The 22,179-nt window shown below is 30.4% G+C and overlaps 1 non-coding gene across 1 annotated transcript; it reads right to left on the reverse strand.

The window, feature by feature from the left end:
• Positions 1 to 2,834: 2,834 nt before the first annotated feature.
• LOC143411036 (U6 spliceosomal RNA) lies at positions 2,835 to 2,941 on the reverse strand. The gene has a single exon (XR_013092765.1). It is a non-coding gene; the product is annotated as a U6 spliceosomal RNA (small nuclear RNA).
• Positions 2,942 to 22,179: the final 19,238 nt, after the last annotated feature.

Genomic DNA, 22,179 nt, shown 5'->3' on the forward strand with positions numbered 1-22,179 from the left:
CTAAACCTAGATTCAATTATGCTATCACTCCAACACACAACTGTAAAAGTAGCTATTCAATAGACCAGAAAGGAGTTCTCGTATCAAACTATAACTCAATACTCATTTGTCAGTTTGTCTCTATCCTTTCCCCATCCCACTCCCCTAGGAGATTCATATTATTTTTAATTTCTATGAGATCACAAACTTCACATATGAATTAGATCATGTTGTACTTGTGTTTTTGTGCCTGGTTTATCCTCCGATTCTATCTTGTTAAAAATATTAATTCTTTATTCTTTTCATTAACTGAATGATACTTCATTATTCATCAATATCTCATTTTATTTATTCAATAATCAGTTGATTGATACTTAAGTTGTTTTATTTCCTGGCTGTTTAAAATCATGTTGAAATGAACAATGAATTATAGATATTTCTTCAACATACTGATTTTATTTTCTTATGGATATATGCTCAATAGTGGATTGCTGTGTTTTACCATTGTTCCATTTTTAATTACTTAAGGAAACTTCATAATGTTTTTTACAATGGTTGTAATGGATAAGGGACCCCTTTTCTCAATTCCCTCCTCAGAATTTTTTTTTTTTTGTCTTTTTGCTAGCAGCCATTCTACCTTGAGGGAGATAATATCTCATTGCAGTTTTGATTTATATTTTCCTGGTAACTAGTGATGTTGAACTTTATTTCATGTACCAGTTGGTCAACTGTTCAACTTTCATCAAGAAATTCCTATTTAGGTTATTGTTCATTTATTATTATTATTATATTGAATTGTTTGAGTTTCTAATGTTTTCTTATTATTTTCTTGCCACATGAATATTTAGCAAATCTTTTCTCCTAGAATTTAGATTGTCAGTTTGTTGATTGTTTTCTTTGCTGTGAAAAACTTTGTAGCTATATGTAATTTCATCTGGCTATTTTTCTTTATTTGTTTTTCATGTCTTATTCCAAATAAATTCTTGTTCATGCTAATGTTCTGAAGCATTTCCCCTTTGTTTTCAGTTTGTTGTTGTTTTTGTTTTGTTTTGTTTTATTTTGTTTGATACTGGGATTAAATCTAGGTTTGCTCTTCCACTCAGCTATTTTCTCAGCCTCATTTTACTTATTTATTGTTTAATTTTATTTTGAGTCAGGATCTTCAATAGTTCCTTAGGGCCTTGGTAAGTTTCTGTGACTAGTTTAGAACTTGCAATCCTCCTGCCTCAGACTCCCAAGTGGATGAAATTACAGGAATGTACCACCGCACCTGGCTCCCCTATGTTTTCTTCTAGTAGTTTCAGAGTTTCATGTTTTAAATTTAACTTTTTATGTCATTTTGGTTGATTTTTACAAATGGCAAGAAACAGGTAGCTAGTTTCATTATTGTGCATGTAGAATCCAATTTTCTTAACACCATTTTTGAAAAGACTATCCTTTCCCCTAATGTGTGTAGTTAGTACTTTTGTAAATGATCTATTGTCTGAAGATGTGAGGCTTTATTTCCTGGCTTTCCATTTTATTCCATTGATGTGTTTGTGTTTGCATGTGTTCATGTGGTATTTTTAGTTTTATGAATAACTTCATTGTCTTTTTGACAGGGAATGCACTGAACATATAGATTGCTTTGGGTCATATGAACATTTTCATAATATTGATTTTGTCAAACAATGGGTGCAGAATTTCTTTCTTATTTTTGTGCATTCTTTAACTTCATTTTTGTTATTGTAGATGGGCTCAGGGTGTTTTGTTTGTGTGTTTCATTTTGTTTTTGAGATTAGGGGGGCGGTCTTTCATGATGTTGCCCAGACTAAACTCAGTCTCCTGGGCTCAAATGATCTGCTTCACAAGCCTCCTGATTATCTGAGACCACAAGCATGTGCCACCACATTCAACTTGTGTCCACTTCAATTTATTTCATCAATATTTTATAATTAATGTTCATAAACATTTTTGGCCTTTGAATTTAAATAATTTCTAGGCATTTATTTACCTGTTATAAATGAGTTTAACTTCTTGATTTCTTTTTCAAATTATCTGCTCTTGATGTATGACAAATTATTTTTGTATGTTTATTTTGTATTCTGAAAATTTGTTTGTGTTTTTTTTTTTATTTTTGGTGGAGTTCTTGGGTTTTTCTATCTGTGTGATCATATGTTAACAGTTATAATTACATTTCCTTTTTCCAGTTCAGATTTTTTTTTAAATTTCTTCCTTCTCTCTCATTGCTCTCTGTATAAGATCATATCACAATAAAATAACGACAATTTGATTTCCTGTTTTCCAGTTTCATACACTTCATTTATTCTTTTTATCTGATTGCACTTGTTAGATTTAATAAATGGAGTGAAACAGGTAAAAGTAAGCATCCTACAGCAAACACTTTAAAATACCTCCTTCCTTAAGTACTACTTGATGTGTTTATGTTTTCTTGATTTATTTTATAACCAATCATTTATTTTTATAACATAGTTCTCAAATTTATTAATTTATTTTGCAAATTAGCTGTTTGTCTTTATATGAAAATTTCCATAGAACATAAAGCCATGTGTACTTTCCTCCATGTTGTACTCACAATATATAACATGGAATATATCAGAGATTCAATAAATATTTGATGAATGAGTTCTAAGCTAATTGTGTTTCAACTGTTTTTCAAATAAATGGACACATGTGTTATTACTATTTTTTTTTATTCTGCAGACTTGATTTCCCCTTTTTAATATCAATAATTTCTTAACTTAATTAATCTCTGAACCAAACTTACTTTTACATGTTTTCATTATCTAATGAAGAAAGCAGCTGTCAGTTGAATAAAGAGGTAAGATTTTATTGAAATATAATCACACTATCAAAAAAGTATGGAATGCCTTATGAATTTGTATGTCATTCTTGTTCAGGGACCATTTTAACCCTCTCTGTATCATTCCAGTTTTAGTATATGTGCTGCTAAAGCAAGTACCCCTAACATTTTTATTATGGCTCAATTTTGTCATCCTTCTTTTCCCTAAGAGATTGCCAAACATTTCCTAAATTACTTAAATGTCTATTAGGTTATAAACCCCTCAAAGGAGATAAATTTCAATTTCATCTGTCTTTTAGTTTTCCCTCTCAAAAACATTAAATATTAACACATTGGTCTCAGAGAACCAGAAACTCAAGCTAATTTCAGATATTTGTAGAGCTGATAATATTGTATAGACAATCGTACAACTTTTATGTCCACTTTCTATAGAATAGTGATATATAATTCTTTAAAGAGATCTGAAATTATGCTTCAGGGTCACATCATAGAGTGATATCTAAGTTGCATGTTAGATGTTTTAGGTATTGCATTTGACAGTTTACTAGAAAATAAAAAACAAATCTATTTTATATGAGGTGATTTTTTATATTTTGGAGATAAATAAATTATCTCACGATGAACAGGTACAGAAAATCAGTATTTTGCTAAATCCCTTCTCTATTTACTTTGTTTTGATGTAAATTCTTATGGTTTATGTGTGAAAGGATATACAGACTTGATGAATTCATATATAGAGTGTCTTGTGCATGTTCATATATTTGTACATAAAAATATCTTTCCCTCACATGTGAATAAATTGCAATCACCAGCATTAAATGAGAATATGTGAAATGAACTGTTTTCTTCCATTGTTGAGAGAATAGCCAAAGCAGAATAAATGAAAGCTATATTATTATATTGCTTCTATGTCCTTTTCCATTTATTGATAATCAACCTAGAGTCTTAAGCAATAAAAGTGTGGGCACAGTGTTAGCACTAGTGACATACCTTAAACCTGATAATGTATCCTAAGGGCATGAAGATTAATTATTCTTAAAGCAGAACGTGATTTAATGATACACAGGTGCCATTTAAATTGCCATTCAGTAAATACTTTCTTACTTTCAAGATATTGGCTATAAAATCATTCAAGGATAAATAACTAAAGACTGTGGAGCAATTAAAAGCATATTTGAAAAGGTAAGTGTTTTTGAAGAGTCATTTTATAATTTCTTTTTATTATAATGCAGTTTCTGTAATTTTGCTTCTTTGTATTAAAAAACAAAAATAGTGATATCAATATCAGGTAAGTTGAAAAATTACAAATAAAGATTGATTTACAAATTGATACTTAGTGATCCCTAACAATATCATTAAGTGAAATAAAAACTACATTTACTAGTTGTTGTATGGGCTTGGTGAGAGAGAAGATAAAGAATTATTTCCTATTTCTCAGTGTGCATGGAATAAAGTCATAGTTAGAAAAGACTTCAGTGTTATATAATCATGTTCCATAAAGATAACAGAGGAGACAAAACTTTTATGCTCAATTTAAATGAAGAAATTATTGCATTGCTCTAGGAACAAAAATTCTCATTTGTCTCTTGATGTGGATTTCATATGGAAAATGTTCATATTATTTTGCGTTTTCTCCTTTTTACAAAATTTAGACTAAATAATAGTCCTTTGTGATTAAATAGAAGTCAATAGAGAACCTACATCTTGGGAGGAAATTTTTACATCTCACACATCAGATAGAGCACTAATCTCTAGGGTATATAAAGAACTCAAAAAGCTAAGCACAAATCAATCAACAAATACATGAAAAAATGTTCATCATCTCTAGCAATTAGAGAAATGCAAATCAAAACTACTCTAAGATATCATCTCACTTCAGTCAGAATGGCAGCTATTGTGAAGACAACAATAAGTGTTGGCGAAGATGTGGGGAAAAAGGTACACTCATAGATTGCTGGTGGGACTAAAAATTGATGCAGCCAATATGGAAAGCAGTATGGAAATTCCTTGGAAATCCAGAATGGAACCACCATTTGACCCGGCCATCCTTCTCCTTGGTCTATACCCAAAGGACTTAAAAACAACATACTACAGGAACACAGCCACTTCAATATTATAGCAGCACAATTCACAATAGCTAAACTGTGGAACCAACAAGATGCCCTTCAGTGCCGCAGTCTGGCTGGGCACAAAATCACGAGCCACTCAAGCAGGAACAAACTTTATTTTTGAAACTGCCACCAATGCCCCTTACGCTCCCGGGAAGATTGCTGACCCAAGCACACAGCATTCTCCTGGAACCCAAGAGGAAGTTCCTCCTCCAGAATTCCCTCCTACCTACCATACTTCCCCAACCAATGGGAACTCTCCAGGAGTTCAGTAGCAGGCCGAGGTGGACAGCAGGAGTCCAATATCCATATGAATGCAGATCTTAACATAATCATAACATCTCAATGGCTTGCTGGAGTCACCTTTCAACCAAAAATGCCATGCATCATATTACTTGGCTGTGGCTCTTAGCATCTCCCCACTTCTGTTTAATTAAGCAACAAGCAATGTGGCTAGGGACTATGCCTGTTAGGTTTGTCCAATTTAACATATGGTTCTTACCCGTCATCGGATGAACTGACCTCTAGGCTTTAGCTTCCTGTCTTACGTTGATACCACTGCACTTCAGTAGATGAATGGATAAAAAGAAGGTGGCATACATACACTATGGAATATTACTCAGAAATAAATGAGAATAAAATCATGGCATTTGCAGGTAAATGGAGGGCAATGGAGAAGATAATGCTAAGTGAATTTAGCCAATCCCCCACCCAACAAAAATGCTGAGTGTTTTCTCTGATATAAGGAGGCTGATGCATAGTTGGTTATGGAGGGGGAGCATGGGAGGAATAGACAAACTTTAGATAAAGCAGAGGGGTGGGAGGAAAAGGGGGGCAGAGGGTAAGAAAAATGGTGGAATGTGATGGACATTATTATCCAAAGTACATTTATGAAGAAGCAAATTGGTGATAACATATTTTATATATAACCAGAGATATGAAAAATTGTGCTGTACATGTATAATAATAATTGTAATGCATTCTTCTGTCATTTATTTTTGAAAATTCAATTAAAAATTAAAAAATATTTTAGTTGTCAAAAATAATAACATTGATGCAATAATATTCAATAGATTGCAGACTTTATTTGAATCCTCTCAGCTTTACCACTAACAAAATTTTTGCCTCAATAAACAGTTTAGGATGCCACATACCATTTAGAGAACAATCTGTGACAAGTTCTCAATGTTTCCTTACATTTAAGGACCTTGACATTTTGAAGAATACAGGCCAGGTAAACTAGGGTTATATATCTGAATGTGAATAACAAAGATCAAAATATACTTCTCATCTCATCATGTCAGAGTACATGATATCAATGGAAATTACTATGGATGCTATATACTTTAATCACTTGATTATAGTGATATCTCTTCTTTTTTACCCCTGTATGTTACTACGTTTATCTTTTATGCTCTAAGCATTAGAGGCAGGTCACTAATTCTAACACAAAGGACAACAAATAAGACTCTCCTGACTGAATAAAAAGGAATACTAAATAATTTATGTACACATATAAAAATTCCAGAATAATTAGTGAATGTTTTCAGATAAAAACTTTCAGGCTATAAAATAATCTCTTTTTTTAAGTTTGTCTACAAATTTTAGCATCCACCCATGGATTATCCACTAATGGATTACTTTAGTTTTTCCTCCTCCTCCTCCTCCTCCTCCTCCTCCTCCTCCTCCTCTTCTTCTTCTTCTTCTTCTTCATTAGCTTCTTGCTGTTCTACAACTATTGAGAATCTTTTGTAAAGACATTTTGTCCATATTTTTTCATTTATTATATATAAAATATAAGTAAAATAATTTATCTATATGTAAGAAACATAGACTTATATTTTTTCATGTATCTATACATCTACTTGTATTTATACATACATACACATATATACATATATGTATTTACAAAAATTCATAGAAGTATTGAGTAACCCATGTACAAAGGGTTTATTTCAGTCTTTTCCCATTATTTATTCACAGCATCTTTCCTTGAATGATCTTCAGTCTCATTTTCTAAAATGTATTTTACTCAATGTACTTATTGTATGCATGTAAAGTGATGACTGAAATACAAACTCAAACCCCTGTGAGAAACATATTTATCACATATTTATCAATCAGGATTTGATATTTGTGTACAGTTCTTCTATTTCTTTAGGTTTATGTTGTTCAGTCATACTAATATTTTTCAAATATTATTAGCCTTTTATTATTCTATAACTTCAGTTCAGATTTTTGATAATATGATAATGGAATTAGTCTGTTGCAAACCTAGCTTCCTGCAACAGTATGTTTTTTTGTTTGCTTTTTTTTTTTCAGAAAGCAAACCATATTATTTCTGAGTTTAGCTATGACATAACCTCTGTATAGTATAAAAAAGTGCCAATATGTTAAAAATTCTCTGTGCTTGCCCATTTTAGTCATCACCACCCTACCCTGGAAATCATTAATCAGTTGTGTATCCTTTTCTATTCAGTTCTTCAACGAATTTTCCCTATGGGGCACAATCTATTTAGGTAGAGTTCACTGAATTAAATGTTAATCATTTCCCAAACCACCCTTCAGGTTGGCAGATAAAAGTAATCATCACATCATTCTTAATTCACTAAATCATCTTTGAAATTGTCAAAAGCTAGTTGGCTGTTTGCAGATCTCTATTTCTGGGTTCTCTCTTCTTGTCTGTCTGTATTAACCTGTGCTGTGCTGTTTTGTTAAATATAGCTCTATAGTAAGTGATAATATTGGGTAATGCGAGTGTTCTTTTGTTTTGTTTTTTTCTTAATTATTTTGGCTATTTCACTTTGCATAAATTCTATATATTAAAATTATCTTTTTACACATACAAAAATGATTATTGGGGTCTTATCTGGATTGCACTGAATCCACTGATTGAATTAGACAGTTCTGATGTTTTCCAAATATTGTTTTCTAATAGAATTATACATCTTTCCATTTGTTTAAACCTTTGACCTTTTTCACTAGTCTATTATCTTTAACTTTTTCTTATGTATTTAATGCATCTTTTTTTTTCCCTCAGACTGTTGAAATTTCTTCTTTATGTATATGCTCATTCTTTTTAGTGTAATTTCTGTATATTTCTTGTGTTTGAGATTGAATCTAATAGATTTTTCATTGAGTTTGTAGAATTTGAAGGCATTATTTATTCAAACTTCTTGTGTCTCTTATCTTTTTTGGTGGGAGACTTTATTTTTTAAAAAATATTGTATATTGCTTGAAATTGTTCTACATATTTTGCTTTTTAAATTTTCTTTATCTCTGGGTTTCTTTTTTGGTACTTTTTTTTCCTATAACTTGTAGTTATTTCAGCACTATCTAATTATCCAATAATCTAATATAGGGTATTTTCCTATCACACATTATAGTTTCCTCTCCACATATTCTATTTGAGTATCTTTTATACCTTCATGTCTCTATTTAAAATTTGAAAATATGGATTGAATTACAAATCTAACATCTTTGTCATTATCTCTTTTCCTGTTATATTTTTTTTCTTCTCCTAATTGTGGTTGTATTTTCCTGAATTATTCATTCCTGGCAATTTGTTGTTGGATACTAGAAAATGACTTAAATTACTTGAGGAAAGAATTTTTTGTATTTCTTTGAAGATTATTGTATTTTGTTTGTGATATTCTTCATTTACTTGGACATGTTATAATATGTTAAGTCTTGCTTTTAAGATTTATAATAAGTCAGGGAGAGTTGCTTACAGCTATAATCCCAACAACTCTGGAGAATGAGGAAACTATTCTCAAGTTCAAAGCCAGCCAGAACAACTTAGTGAGACCTTGTCTCAAAATTTAGAAACATAAAAATAAATAAAACAAATAAATAAATAATGCATTATGAGAAAGATGGGAAATGCTTAGTGTATGACAAATAATTTACTCTACCTAAGGCAGGACACTTTTATTGCATTCAGCTTAGTGCTTCATCAATATTTTCTTCTTTTAAACTAGATGTAGCAGACACCAATTCTGCTCTGCCAGACATTTTCAGTTCTAACATTTTCAAATATTTTTTCAAGCATCGAATATTTTTTTTCAGTAGTTTCATAGTGTTCTTAGGTAGAGCAATATTCAGCCCAGGACATAGGAACCTCTGCCAAACTCTGGAGTGCTCTCTCTGTGCAGTATCCACCTGTGAGGCACTATGCCTGTGGGTTTATGTGCCTTTATATTCTTAGACTCTCAGTTTTATATGAACTCATGAAACAAACCAGTCTCCAGCTGGATCCTATGGTGTTGTTTGGAGACTCTTTATTAAAGGTAGATGCTGAAAACACTAGCATTAAAAATGTAATGATAAAAATATATATAATTATTCAGTATTATACTGATTTTAAGAAAGTTGAAAATGATTTAATAGAAAATGATTAATATGAACTGCCAAGTAAGAGAGTTGGCACACCATTTTCATATAAATCTCAGAGTAGCAAGATAAAAATTGATAAAAACATTAGTATACTTATACTAGAAGGTAAGATAAGTAATATAATAATCATAATGTACTATAAAATTTCATAAACCAAAGGAAAACAACATGAACCAATAATGAAATTCAAAGACAGTTTAAATACATGCATGCATATGTATATGCATATAATTGCAGCTGATCTCAAAGTAATTACATTATGTATTTGAATGTTCTTTGAAATGTGTAATAGTGTATTCTGTAACCTTTTTTCTAAAATTATATACACGAATTGTTTACTATCAACAAGTTTTCCTATACATATAAAAAGAAAACAAAATACTAAAATGATTGGAATCATGATTTCCCCCATGCATTTTAAATGTATTGTTATGTATAATAAATTTTACATAATGTATTTAGGAATGAAGTTTATATGACCATGTATTTCATCCAAATAGTGTTAATCATATTAAAATCCAGGGTATTTAGATATATAGGAAAACATTGATAGGAATTTAAACATTGATAGGTATTATAATTAAGAGACATAGAAATAACAGTAAATATTATTGAATTGAATTTATAATAACAAAACAACTACTTTAAAATATTAATAGTATGCATTTTTAAAGACAATATAAAAAACTTATCTCCAAAATCATCTAACATTAAAGTAAAAAAATAAAGAATATTGAAGTTATTTCTATGTTCAATCAACATTATGAATGGTAAACCAAATTTTATGACAATAAAATATTTAAATATTATTTTTACTATACCCAGATAACAATTATTTTTCTGTTCTTTCTTTATAAATTTTGTTCAACTGTAGAACTTCTTTTGTTATAGAAATAGATCGGAGCAGTAACCCCAACTTTAAAAGCATTTGGATGTGTTAAACTCTCTGAGCTGTTTCTATAACATACAAAGTTGAAGTGTCTGGACAATAAAGTGCACATAAAAGGACTTGCTGAGTGCTCAAAATACACCACACTCCCAATACACATTTAAGTATTGTTTCGGCAATTATTTAATGAAACCTTAAAAATAATTTAGATGCTTGAGATGGAGTAGTAAACAAAACCCACTTAAATCTGATTAAAATATATCAAGTAGTCAAAATCTACACCAGCTCATCAGCATTGTTAATAGAAAATCTACTTACTGATGTTTTCCACCTAGTGTCTGTTACTTTGGTACTCCTGCTTTTGAGTCTGGTATGTCAGCCATGTTTTCTTTTGGACAAGAAGGTATATGAACGATCCTTCCTGGAATAAGATTGATCATCTCCTTTGACTTATGTATCATATATGATCTGCACTAGTGGGAAAATGCTCAGACTTATCCTGTTACAGGTGGTCCTCTCTGATGTTTGACTGGGCAAGCCATCTCTAGTTGTACCATACTCTTTGCCTTTTCACAGAATTTCTTGAACCCTTTCAATTATCTGAACCCATGTTCTTCCTTAAATCCATTATTTTATTTGTTAATGTGGCCACTTGTGTGCTACTACAAAGCATCATGATTACCTAACAAAAAATACAACAAACAAACAAACAAACAAATAAAAAACTTCATATATGATAGGGCACAATCCCCTGTTTGTGGCATTTTTTCTACATATGTACACAAGTAAAATAAACTTGCTAAATTCCCGTGCTCCAGAAATATGGGATTTCAATTGTGAGTACTTTCATTTTTTATACCAATTTTGGAAAATTCATAGTCTTTAAAATAGTATATTTTTCTGATTCATAAATGTGCTGCCATAAATATGAGATGCATGAATCTCTGAGGTATGCTAAATTTGTTCAGGTAAATATTGAGGAGTGGAATGTAGCTGGATCATATGGTAGTTCTATTTTTCTTTTAATTTTTGGAGGAGTCCCCATTTTGATTTCATGGTGGTTGTACCAATTTACATTTCCACCAACAGTGTATAAAAGCTTCTTCCTCCCACACACTTACTTAGGTCTTCATCTTTCCTTACATGTCTGAATACATTGTTGGCTTTTATTCTTTCTCTCTTTTTGATTGAATGAAAAGACGACTTTTCATTTCATTCAAACATTTTTGTTAGGGTTGTAACAGTAGGAATGACAATCTTTCCACATTCCCAAATGCTAGGAATTAACCAGATGCTGGACTTGTCTCCATATTTGTTGGCTCTTCTCTGATCACAAAAAATGGAGTCAAAATTCCTTTCCCCTAAATATAAAATTGCTTTGCTGATTTATTTTTATCAAACGAAATGTGGCAAAATGATACTACTTGACTTTTTCATCCAGAATAAAGGTAGTTTGTTTCTTTTTGATTCCTTAGATTAGATGCCTTAAAAGCACTGAGTCTTCATATAAGGAATCCAGTTCATGTGAAGTTACCACAGTGAACGTATACCATAGAGAGAAAGCACACAGGGGTAGAGAGGGATGCAGAAGAAGCTTCCCAAACAGTTTCATTGCATTCTTTGAGTCATCAGCTTCTACATCAGATATCTGAGTAAAGAAAGCTTCAAGTTGACTCCAGCACTTGTTATTACCTGACAGAAGCCCTATTGGAAATCATGATGAAAACATTCAGTCAAGTTGCTCCTAAAATTCAAAACAGCAGAAAAAAATGAGAGATATTAAATGAATTTGTTATTTAATTTTAATTTTAATTTTTTTTGTTCTAAGGAGTAAAGCCAGGGGTATTCTTATTACTGAGTTCTCAGTTGATTTTGTATGAAGCAATAATAACTAATATAGAATATTATTTATTCTAATTTGCTTTAGAAATTATGTTCTAAATCTGGTCATTACTTCTCAGTAGTACTGGTATTAGTTTCTTCTCATCAAATTTGTAGTATAGATTTACAGTATGAAGATAATAATTAGAATAACAGCATTCCAGAAGCAGATTAAAAATAACAGAAATTAGTTACATTTTTTCCCAGTTCCTTATAATTATGACAGAATCTCTTTGTTTTGAATTGTGACCTTATCAAATTGATTAAAGACAAATGAGGTTATGCAATAGGTGGACTGAAAATCTTTAATCAATTACTGTATATTATTTAAAGCAAGACTGGAGAAAAATGGGCACACATTTTGTTAAATATATATATATATATATATATATATATATATATATATATATATATATATATATATATATTTCTTGGACAATTCCCTGTACCTGAATATTTGCCAAATCATTTTGTAAAGGTTTTCTTTTATCCCAGATTTATGTTTGTGTCTTCTCTTTTGATCTTGTGTAAACTTTTTAGTTTCATCATCTCACATTTATATTGCAAATACCAGGTTACCATATTGAAGAATCTATTTAAGAATAGGGGTTGTATATCTTTTCTAGTTAACAGCAAAAGCTGGTAAGTAATAGGCAGACAATGCTTGCTGAATATTGAATGGATTATTAATTATATGAATCTATCAGCTAAAATATCCACTTCTGTGGGTAACTGATATAAAGTGGGCACTAACTTTATTTTTTTTCTTTAAATTCTTGCTGCTTTTGTTATGAGATTTTAAACAAATGAAACACTTAGAATATTTATTATGTTTCTGTTTACCATCTTTGGAGTTCGGAGCAAATGAATGCCATATGAAGATTGTTAAAACTGGTGTATCACTAGATTTTTTTAGACAAAGTGTTGAAATGTGATAAACCTTGATATAGGAGAACATAAGCAACTGTCTTTGATGATCATAATGGAGATATAATGAATTATTGCCCATATTAAATGAATATGTAATTGAACAAAGGTTTTTACCGTTCAATATGTTTTCTTACTTGTTAAGTAGTATAGGTGATGCATAACAGAATCAGTTTACCTGGAAATAGAAGTATAACATCTATTAAGTCTTACATTGGTACTGGGACCTGAAGTGCATACAAAAAAGAAGAGGGATATGATTCTGATTTCATTAATTAAACCATCAAAAATATGGTGTTAAATTTATTTTCATGATTATTCTATATCTATTAAATTTGAACTTTTAAAATTAGAATTTATTATTTAGTCAGTCAAATCCTACATGGCTTTAGCTTAAAATATAGGAAATAGACAATAACAACAAGTTTATTTTGCTGAATTGGAAGGGTTATATTAAACTCAAGCATAGGGACATATAAATTAAAATAAGCAAAACAATTTATTTTTGCTACTAATTTTGTCTACACTTAGTCCTTGTTCAGGGTAATGAGTTTATGAAACATTTCATATGAAGTGTCTTAAAATGTGTCAGATATAGAACCTTCTTTATTTTATACAACATTTTTTTCAGGTTCTCACTAGTTGCTGACCATGGCCTTAAACTTGCAATTCTCCTGCCTCAGTCTCCCAAGCAGCTAGAATTACAAAAATGCACCACTCTGCATGGCTACAATATTGGATTTTTAGTTCACATCAGAAAAAAACATTTTTTACTATTCTCTACAAACACTTTTAAAGTCTTACCTTGATTTGACCCTTTGCTTTATTAATATTCAGGTTTGTTTTAAACAATTGATCTGCTATACTTATTTCTCACAAATTGACATACATTGTTCTTTATAATTAAATAAATTTTATATTTCTTTACTCATCTCATTACTGTTTTAGCCTTTTGTTGGCATGAGAGTACTGGAATCGTCTATTCCTCTTGTCTATAAGTACCTTCAATGCCTAATCAACTGTATTGATGGAAAAACATTAATATAGGCTAATAGCTTTGACTTAGACCTCTGTTCATTGCTAATTCAGTGACCTTGAATAAATCATCAATTCCTTGTGGGATTGTTTTCTTGTTTATAAGTTGGAAAATGCTCTCACATGATAACATAGGCAAATAAGTTAAATAATGCATCCCAAACACTTAGTACTGTGTTTACCAAACAAACAAACAAACAAAAAACATATATTACATTGGTTTCCTTTTCTCTACAGTATAAAAACTGTCAAATAAGTGGCATGTCAGGATAGATAAGATTAGGGATTATAAACACAAAATTCTTAGATTCTAATCTCAATATCATCAACTGGTCCTCTTGTGGCATGTTTTTAACATCCTTTGATCTAAGACCTTACCTATAAAATGATAATACCACTAGTAACTTATGCCATAGGATCTTTTGAAAATTAAATAAGTTAATACATTTAAACCATTCAGGAAAATTTCTGGAATATAATGAGACTCACTAACCAAGAGTTGTTGCACATACCCCAAATCCCAGAGACTCAGGAAGCTGAGGTAGGAGGATCACAAGTTCAAAGACAGTCTGGGCAATTTAGCAAGACTGACTCAAAAAACAAGAAAGGAAGAAAGAGAGGAAATAAGAAAAGAAAGGACCACACATGAAGAAAAAAAAAGGAGGAAGAGAAAAAAATGAGCTGGAAATGGGAATATAGCTAGTATAAAAGTACCCTTGGTTCAATTCCCTGAACTTCAATAAAAAAAAAAGAAAGAAAGAGCACTCATAATGTATCAGTTATAATTATTTATTTGTTCATATGCAATTTACTCCATCTGAGTCACCACCTAATCTCTCCTCATGGAATTTGATTGAATTTCTTAATACAAATATGATGCTTAGATTGTAATGTGGGGTAATGCGCACAAGGGTCTGTATATAATATCATAAAGAATCATCTTCAAAATAATGAGTAAAGAATTACTATTTTTAGGCTTATTGTATTCACAACTTAGAGAATAGCAGTATTTTTTAAAATGTCAATTTATAGTATCTATTATTTAACTTAACTGTGCCAGGGGTTCTCAAGACCCCCCTATGGTTTAATGATTTACTAAAAAGAAACTCAGAAATCTATTATACTAACTTTTTATTTATTTAGGTGAAAGGATATAGATTGAAATCAGCAGAGGAAAAAGATATGTGGAGGAAAGCCCAGAAAAATCATTTTCCAGATGGCCACACCTGGTGGAGCCAAAGAGGAATACACTTAATTCACCAGCAATCATAATGCAACATGTACCACATGGTGTCAATTAGGACAGCTCACCCAAGTGTTGGTGTCCAGGGTTGTCACTCGGTGTCAGTCATGCATGTGTCTGATTCAGCTCTTCAAACTCAGGAAAATGACCTATACCCACCAATGTTTAAAACAAATGTGTACTACATATAGCATTGGAACAATCAACTTATTTGGTCAAACTGATGCATCATAGCCCAAGGTTGCAGGCATACAAAAGAAAATGAAAACTTGGTGACTTTTTAAAATATTAGGCTGACATCTATATTTCATAATTTGAAATTGGTTATTCCCACAAGAATATAACATTGAAAAATATCCATATATATTGTTTTAAATTTTATTTTGATTAGTTGGAATTAAAATTTTCATTAAAAATATCCCTTCTATCCACCTAGCAGCCTTATTTTGAGGAACCCATTAAAACAATACACAAAAAACACATAAAATAATATAAAATCAAGCATTAGTTTATCACCAGTTTTGCCCAAACTTTTCCACAATTTAAAAAAGGAATTGAATGTTTTGGGCTATAAGAAATAATTATTTTTAATTAGTGATCATGACTACTATTATAGTTATATATATTTTATTCTTTTGTTTTATTTGTAGAAAAATTATTTTTCATCTGAATGAAATCAAATTCCTTTGAAATTCCCTTCAGGACAATTCTAAATAAAAATATTAGTTAAGATGCATAAAAGGACTTCTATTATCTTAACAAAATAATACAATCATCCATAGAAGATATGTATTTTTCCATTATTATTTGAATTCTCTAAAGTTATAATATTCAACATTTTTATATCAAAAATAAATAAACAAGAATTAGTTGCCTTCAGTTCCTAAAATAAAAACAAGCATAAATATGATGATGTTGTTAGCTGAATGTTTCTGAAAGAATACTGTGTACTATATCATCTCCAATAGTACTAAAGCAATCTTTTAATGTTGAGATACTGAGAGAGTTCAAATTATAAACACACACTTGCATATAAAAAAATTTTCAATGCAGTTGAAGATTATTCATTTTGTTTCTTTCAAGATAATGGTGAAAAATTTACGTCCCTTTTGTGTTAATATCTCTACATAAAATGAAGATTTATAAATATTTATTTTGTGGAAATAGAATAAATATTTGATCTTTGTATATATTGCAACCTAAAATTATTTATATTTTTGGATGTTAAGTTGTTTTACAACAAATATACACATGACATTTAACTAAAAAAAAGGAAAAATTGGGCTGGGATTGTGGCTCAGCGGTACAGTGCTCCCCTACCACGGGCAGGACCCGGGTTCAATCCTCAGCACCACATACAAATTAAGGCATTGTGTCCATCTACACCTAAAAAATAAATATTTTTTTGAAAAAGGAAAAAATCAGTTCCAATAAATTTGAATATGTTTAATATCAGTCTAGTTTTCATATTGCATGTGAAGCATGTCACAATTTTTATTCCATTAAGATTAGACATGGAAAAGTCAGAATGGCTGTTAGGGATTTTTGCTGTCATTTTAATGCTCTGTCATCTATTCTGCTAAAAATCACCCAAAGAAAAACACAATCAGAGCTTCCAGGGATGCATCAAACTGAGAGGGATTGAAACTAGGGAACTCATAAGTCTTGATTTTATTCAGTCGTATAGAATACTGCTTATTTTAAAGGAAAAAAAATGGTAGAAAATAAGCAGCAAAATAAATTGTTACCTGAAGCTGTAGAAAACAGGTGTTATTTTCTGTAAGTTATTAATGTTATTCAGCAAGACATATTTTGCTTTTATTTATCATAAAATATCAGCAAAGCTGTGATTAGTAACAACTTTCAAAACGACAACTGGTAATTCAAATCCACTAGTGTTGTGTTGCCAAGTAATCTGATGAAAAACTGAAAGGAAAACCCACTAGATTTTTAGAGTCAGAAAATATCAGATTGTTGAGAGTTCCTGAAAGATATTACAAATTTCCACTTAGACTGGCAAATACTGTGCATTGAATTGCCAGTAGTTTTTTAGAAGCACTACTAAAATTATTACAAATATTTTTTTTAATCCAAACAGTAAAGAATAAAGTGGAGATCATTCCTGATAAAAGAAAAAAATGATGATTTTGTAAATTAGGCAGAGACTTTGTTATTGCTTTAGCAACACAAGTACAAATGATTCTGAAAAAGAAAAACAAGAAGGATTTTTTAGTTCCAAAAAAATCTAAGAAATTTGCATCACCACTTATTTTAAAACAGAAACCTGGTAAAACTGGAAACAGAAGGATTTCTGAAAGTATATAGAAGTGTCACATACTTATTCTAACCATCAGTTCCAAAATGCACTAAGCAGAATGAATTCAAGAACTGTCCACCTTCACAACACAAGACAGAGGATTTATCATAGAATACAAAGAAAGGAGGACCGAGTCTCCAGGCACTTAGACATAGTGAAGGGGAAATATGAGACCCTTTACTAAAAAGAAAATTTTGAATAGTCTCAGAAGAACTCTATTTTTTTCCTCTAAAGCTTCTCAAAATCTGGCATTAGGATCAATTCTATCAATTTCAGAGGATATGGATATGTACCAAGATATAGTGAAACAAAAAAAGAAAAACAATTTGTTTCAATGACTTAATTATAGTATCAAATTAAATAGCCACAAGAATACACAGTACAGCTAACACAAATGTAGTCCAAAATCATTTAATTATGATATAATATTTTAAGATGGCCTTTTAAATATCGAATTATAGTACAGAAGAAATATCTACTGGAGTTGATAATGTTAAGTTTATATCTATGGCAATTAAGCCAAAACAATATACATACTGCAGCCTCTTTATTCTTATAATTTCAGTGGTGCAATATAATATTATATAACTATGCCTATATGATCAAATGAAAAATGTGTATGAGTTTCTAAAATTACTTTTGAAAAGCAAGGCCTATATTCTGTGCCCAAGATAAATAAACAGTTACTTAGCTCTTACAAGAGAAAAATATTATTGGAATTTTTCAACAAATATCAACCTGTACTGGTCAATCTATTGGTCAATAAAAACAGTTATATTGATCATTTTACTCTACATGACACTTCTTTACGTATTATGATTATTACAACAAGCTCAGTAAAGGTTTCTTGTTAAGGGACAGAAAATAAATAGACATTGCAGGCCAAGAGACAAAGTAAGTAATTTTATAAAAGTATTACATAATAAGGGATAAATCACAAATGATTTTATGAACAAAATTAAAATAGAATAATGGTGATAATTGCATAAAAATGTTGGTAATACAAGTCAGTGGATCTAGAGCCTCTGACAAAGCCTTTCCTTGCTTCTCTGACACAAAGTGATATCTCTCCTGGGATGTATTCCCTTTACTTTCCTTTTCCTGATTGCATATTTCCACAAGTATGGGATTACTTGTCATAAGGACAAGCAGGTAGTAAAATAACCTCTGGAGAAGATTGTTTTAACCTCTCCAAAAACATCATTTTCCTCAACTACAAAATATACAGTTTTACTGCTTCCTAGCCTATTTAAAAGTTAAATGGAGTAGTTGTTTTGTTTTGTTGTTGTTGAGTTATAAGTTTTATATATTTTTGATCCTAGGTCCTCATCTCTTATATGATTTGCAAATATTTTCTCCAAAATTTTGTGCATTTTCTTTTCACTGTCTTAATAGTTTCCCTTGAATTGCAAGTGTTTGCAATTTTGATGAAATTCGGAATACTGCTTTTTGTTGTTGTTGTTGATTGTGCTTTTGGTGTCACTTCCATGAAAACATTGCAAAATCTAATCAATATATCTGTTTCATCTCATTAATTTAATTTTGGGGGCATTTTAAATATTAGTTTTTCATATCATGCCTTATGATTTCTGCCAGGTTCATAATTTTTTCTTTTTGCTTCAATTCTGATTTTAGTGATATGAGTTTTTTTTCTTCCTTTACTCCAGTTAAATGTTAATTTAATTTTGTTCATCTTCTTAAAGGCAAAATATGTTTTTGTTTTTTATTCTGTTTTATTAATCTCCACTTTTATCTTTATTTCTTCATTTTAATTGTCTCTTCTTGTTCTTATAATCTAAATTTTAAAGTTAGGTTATTTGAGACCTTAGTTATTTTTCAATGTAGGCATTATAGGTGAAAATTTTCTACTGACTACTGTTTTCATTGAATCTCATGGGATAGGAAAGTTGTGTTTTCATTTTTATTCATCTCAAATCATTTTCTAATTTAATTTATGATGTTTTTATTGATCCTTTGATTAATAGTTTGTTATTTCATTTACATATATTTATAAATTTTAAATTTCCTTTTGTTATTGAATCCTAGTTTCATTCATTGTTTTATGTGAAGATATTTTTATGATTTCAATCTTTTTACATGCATTGGGACATTTTTATTTTCTTTATCTTCTTTTCCCCTGTCATATGGTTAGTTTATTTTGGAGAACCTCCCATATGCATTTGAAAGTTCTGATTTTAGGTGGAGTATTCTAGGCATATCCACTATTTGCTTGCTAGTGTTGTTCATGTTCTTTATTTCCTTTTAGATCTCTGCTATTGTTTTATTTTCTATTGAGAGTGGGTGGCAAAATCTCTGGCTATAATTGGTAGAATTGTCTGTTTCTTACTTCAGCTCTGTCAATTTCTATTTCATACATTTTAGTCTCTCTTGTTAAGTGCATATACGTTGGTAGTTGTGACAGATTGGCCATTCCATCAGTATATAATGTACTTTTTTGGTCTCTTGTAAGATTGTTGGTTTAAGGTCATTTTTTTATGATTTTATTATAGCCATCCTAGATTTCTTTTTGTTATTTTTGAGTGCATTTAAAATAAATTGCATTCAATCATTTAACATTTTTATATCTAATTATGTTTTATATAGCACATTATTGTGTGATTTTTTTAAATAAGGTTTTGCTAATCTCTGCCTTTTAATTGGAGCATGTAATTTGTTTGCATTAACATAACTACTTCTACAGAAGGTCTTACTTCTGCTAGTTGCTATTTGTTTTCTATGTGTCTATTTGTATGTGGTCATTTATTCCTCAGTTTCTGGTTTCTTTTGTGTCTACTTGCATTTTTCTAGTGTACCTTGTTGATTTGTTTCTCACTTTCTTTACTAAATTTGTTTTCATATAGTTTACCCTGGGAATCACACTTAGTATATTAAATTTATAAAACTTTTGTTTGAATTAAATCCCACTTAGTTTTCATAATATACAAGAATGTTGCATCTGTATAGCTCCTCCCTCAATTTATATTTTATTGGCAGATTGCTTTTTTTATCTTGTGTGCCTATTGACATAGATTAATAATAATTGTTATACTCAATTGTATTTTGACTACTGTAAGAAAAGAGAGGAGGCAAAAAACTAAAAACAAAACATAAGCTTTCATATTTACCTATGTAGATACCTTTGTCAGTTTGCTTTGTTTCTTTCTAGCTTCCAAATACACCCTAGAATCCTTTCATTTCATCCTGAAGAATTCTATTTAAAATTAATTTTAGGGCAGATCTTCTATAGATGGGTAGACAAAATACTTCTACTTTTGTTTACTGAGAGTGTCTTCATTTCTTCTTATTTTTGAAGGGTAGTTTTGCTGGATAAAGTATTTTGGTTAGCAATCATCCTGCTGCTGTATGGACTGAGAATTTCTGAGGAAACATTGACCATTGATCCTAAAAGTTATTAGTTGCTTCTTTGTTGCTATTATATATTATAATTAGCAAATTATAATATATGTGTATATATATATATATATATATATATATATAGAGAGAGAGAGAGAGAGAGAGAGAGAGATGCAAATTATAATATATGTCAGTGTGAATCTTTTGAGTTTTTCCACATGTAATTAATTGAGCTATTTGGATGTAGAGACCCATATTATTTCTCATATTTGAAAAGAATTCAGTCATTATTTTTTTTCTTTCAATCCTTGTCCCGGGACCTTCGGGAATTCATTTTGTGTCTGTATTGGTATGGTTGGTAATGTCTTAAAAGGTATAGTCTCTTAGGCAGTGTTCATTTTCTTCATTCTTTTGCTTTCTCTTACACAGCTGATAATCTTAATTGATTAATATTCAGCTTACTCATCTTTTCTTCTGTATATACAAACATATTATTAAATTCCAGTGCATTTTTTTAGTTATTAACTTTTATCAATTTCCATTTAGTTCATGCATTGTAATTCCTATGTTTTTATTGAGATTCTATTTGATGAAACACCATAATTGTGGCTTCAGTTTTTTTTTTTAACTAAATCTTCCAGTATATTAAAGATAGTTGTTATAAATTATTTGTCTAGGTCCCATTGTCTGAGGTTCCACATGTGCTGTTTCTATTGATTTTCCTCCCCTTGTATGTTGTTTCCCTCCTTCTCCCCTTTTCCTCATAGTCCTCCTTCTTTTCTTCCTCCTCCTCTTTTTTGTTAAAAGTTAGGAATTCTGAAACTTATGCTGTGGTAAATCATGAAGGCAGATTCTGCACCTTTCCAGGGATTTGAGTTACTGATTACTGTGGTTTGACCTGTTTGTTTTGGTACTTTTTTAAGCTAGTTTTTTCAAGTATATTCTTTGCTATGTGTCACTGAATTCTTTTTTCAATTTCCTTAGTGGTCAGTTTACTTAGAAGATATTTCCTAAATCATTTAAAAACGAAGGAAAAATATGGATTTCTCATTTTTGTGATCACTTTTACATTAGACATGTTCCCACAATGCTAGTCAATTCCTTTACAATTCTGTCAAAATCATTAATTCCTACTTTTATAGAGCCTGAAGGTAAGCCAGAAATGAAAGCTGTGAGTCCATTCAGATCCCAGACATGAATATGGCCTTACATATTCCTTTGTATAAATGAGAACTCTTCTATATACCT

The sequence above is a fragment of the Callospermophilus lateralis genome, chromosome 11 (assembly GCF_048772815.1).
Source record: "Callospermophilus lateralis isolate mCalLat2 chromosome 11, mCalLat2.hap1, whole genome shotgun sequence".
Classification (NCBI taxonomy): Eukaryota; Metazoa; Chordata; class Mammalia; order Rodentia; family Sciuridae; genus Callospermophilus; species Callospermophilus lateralis.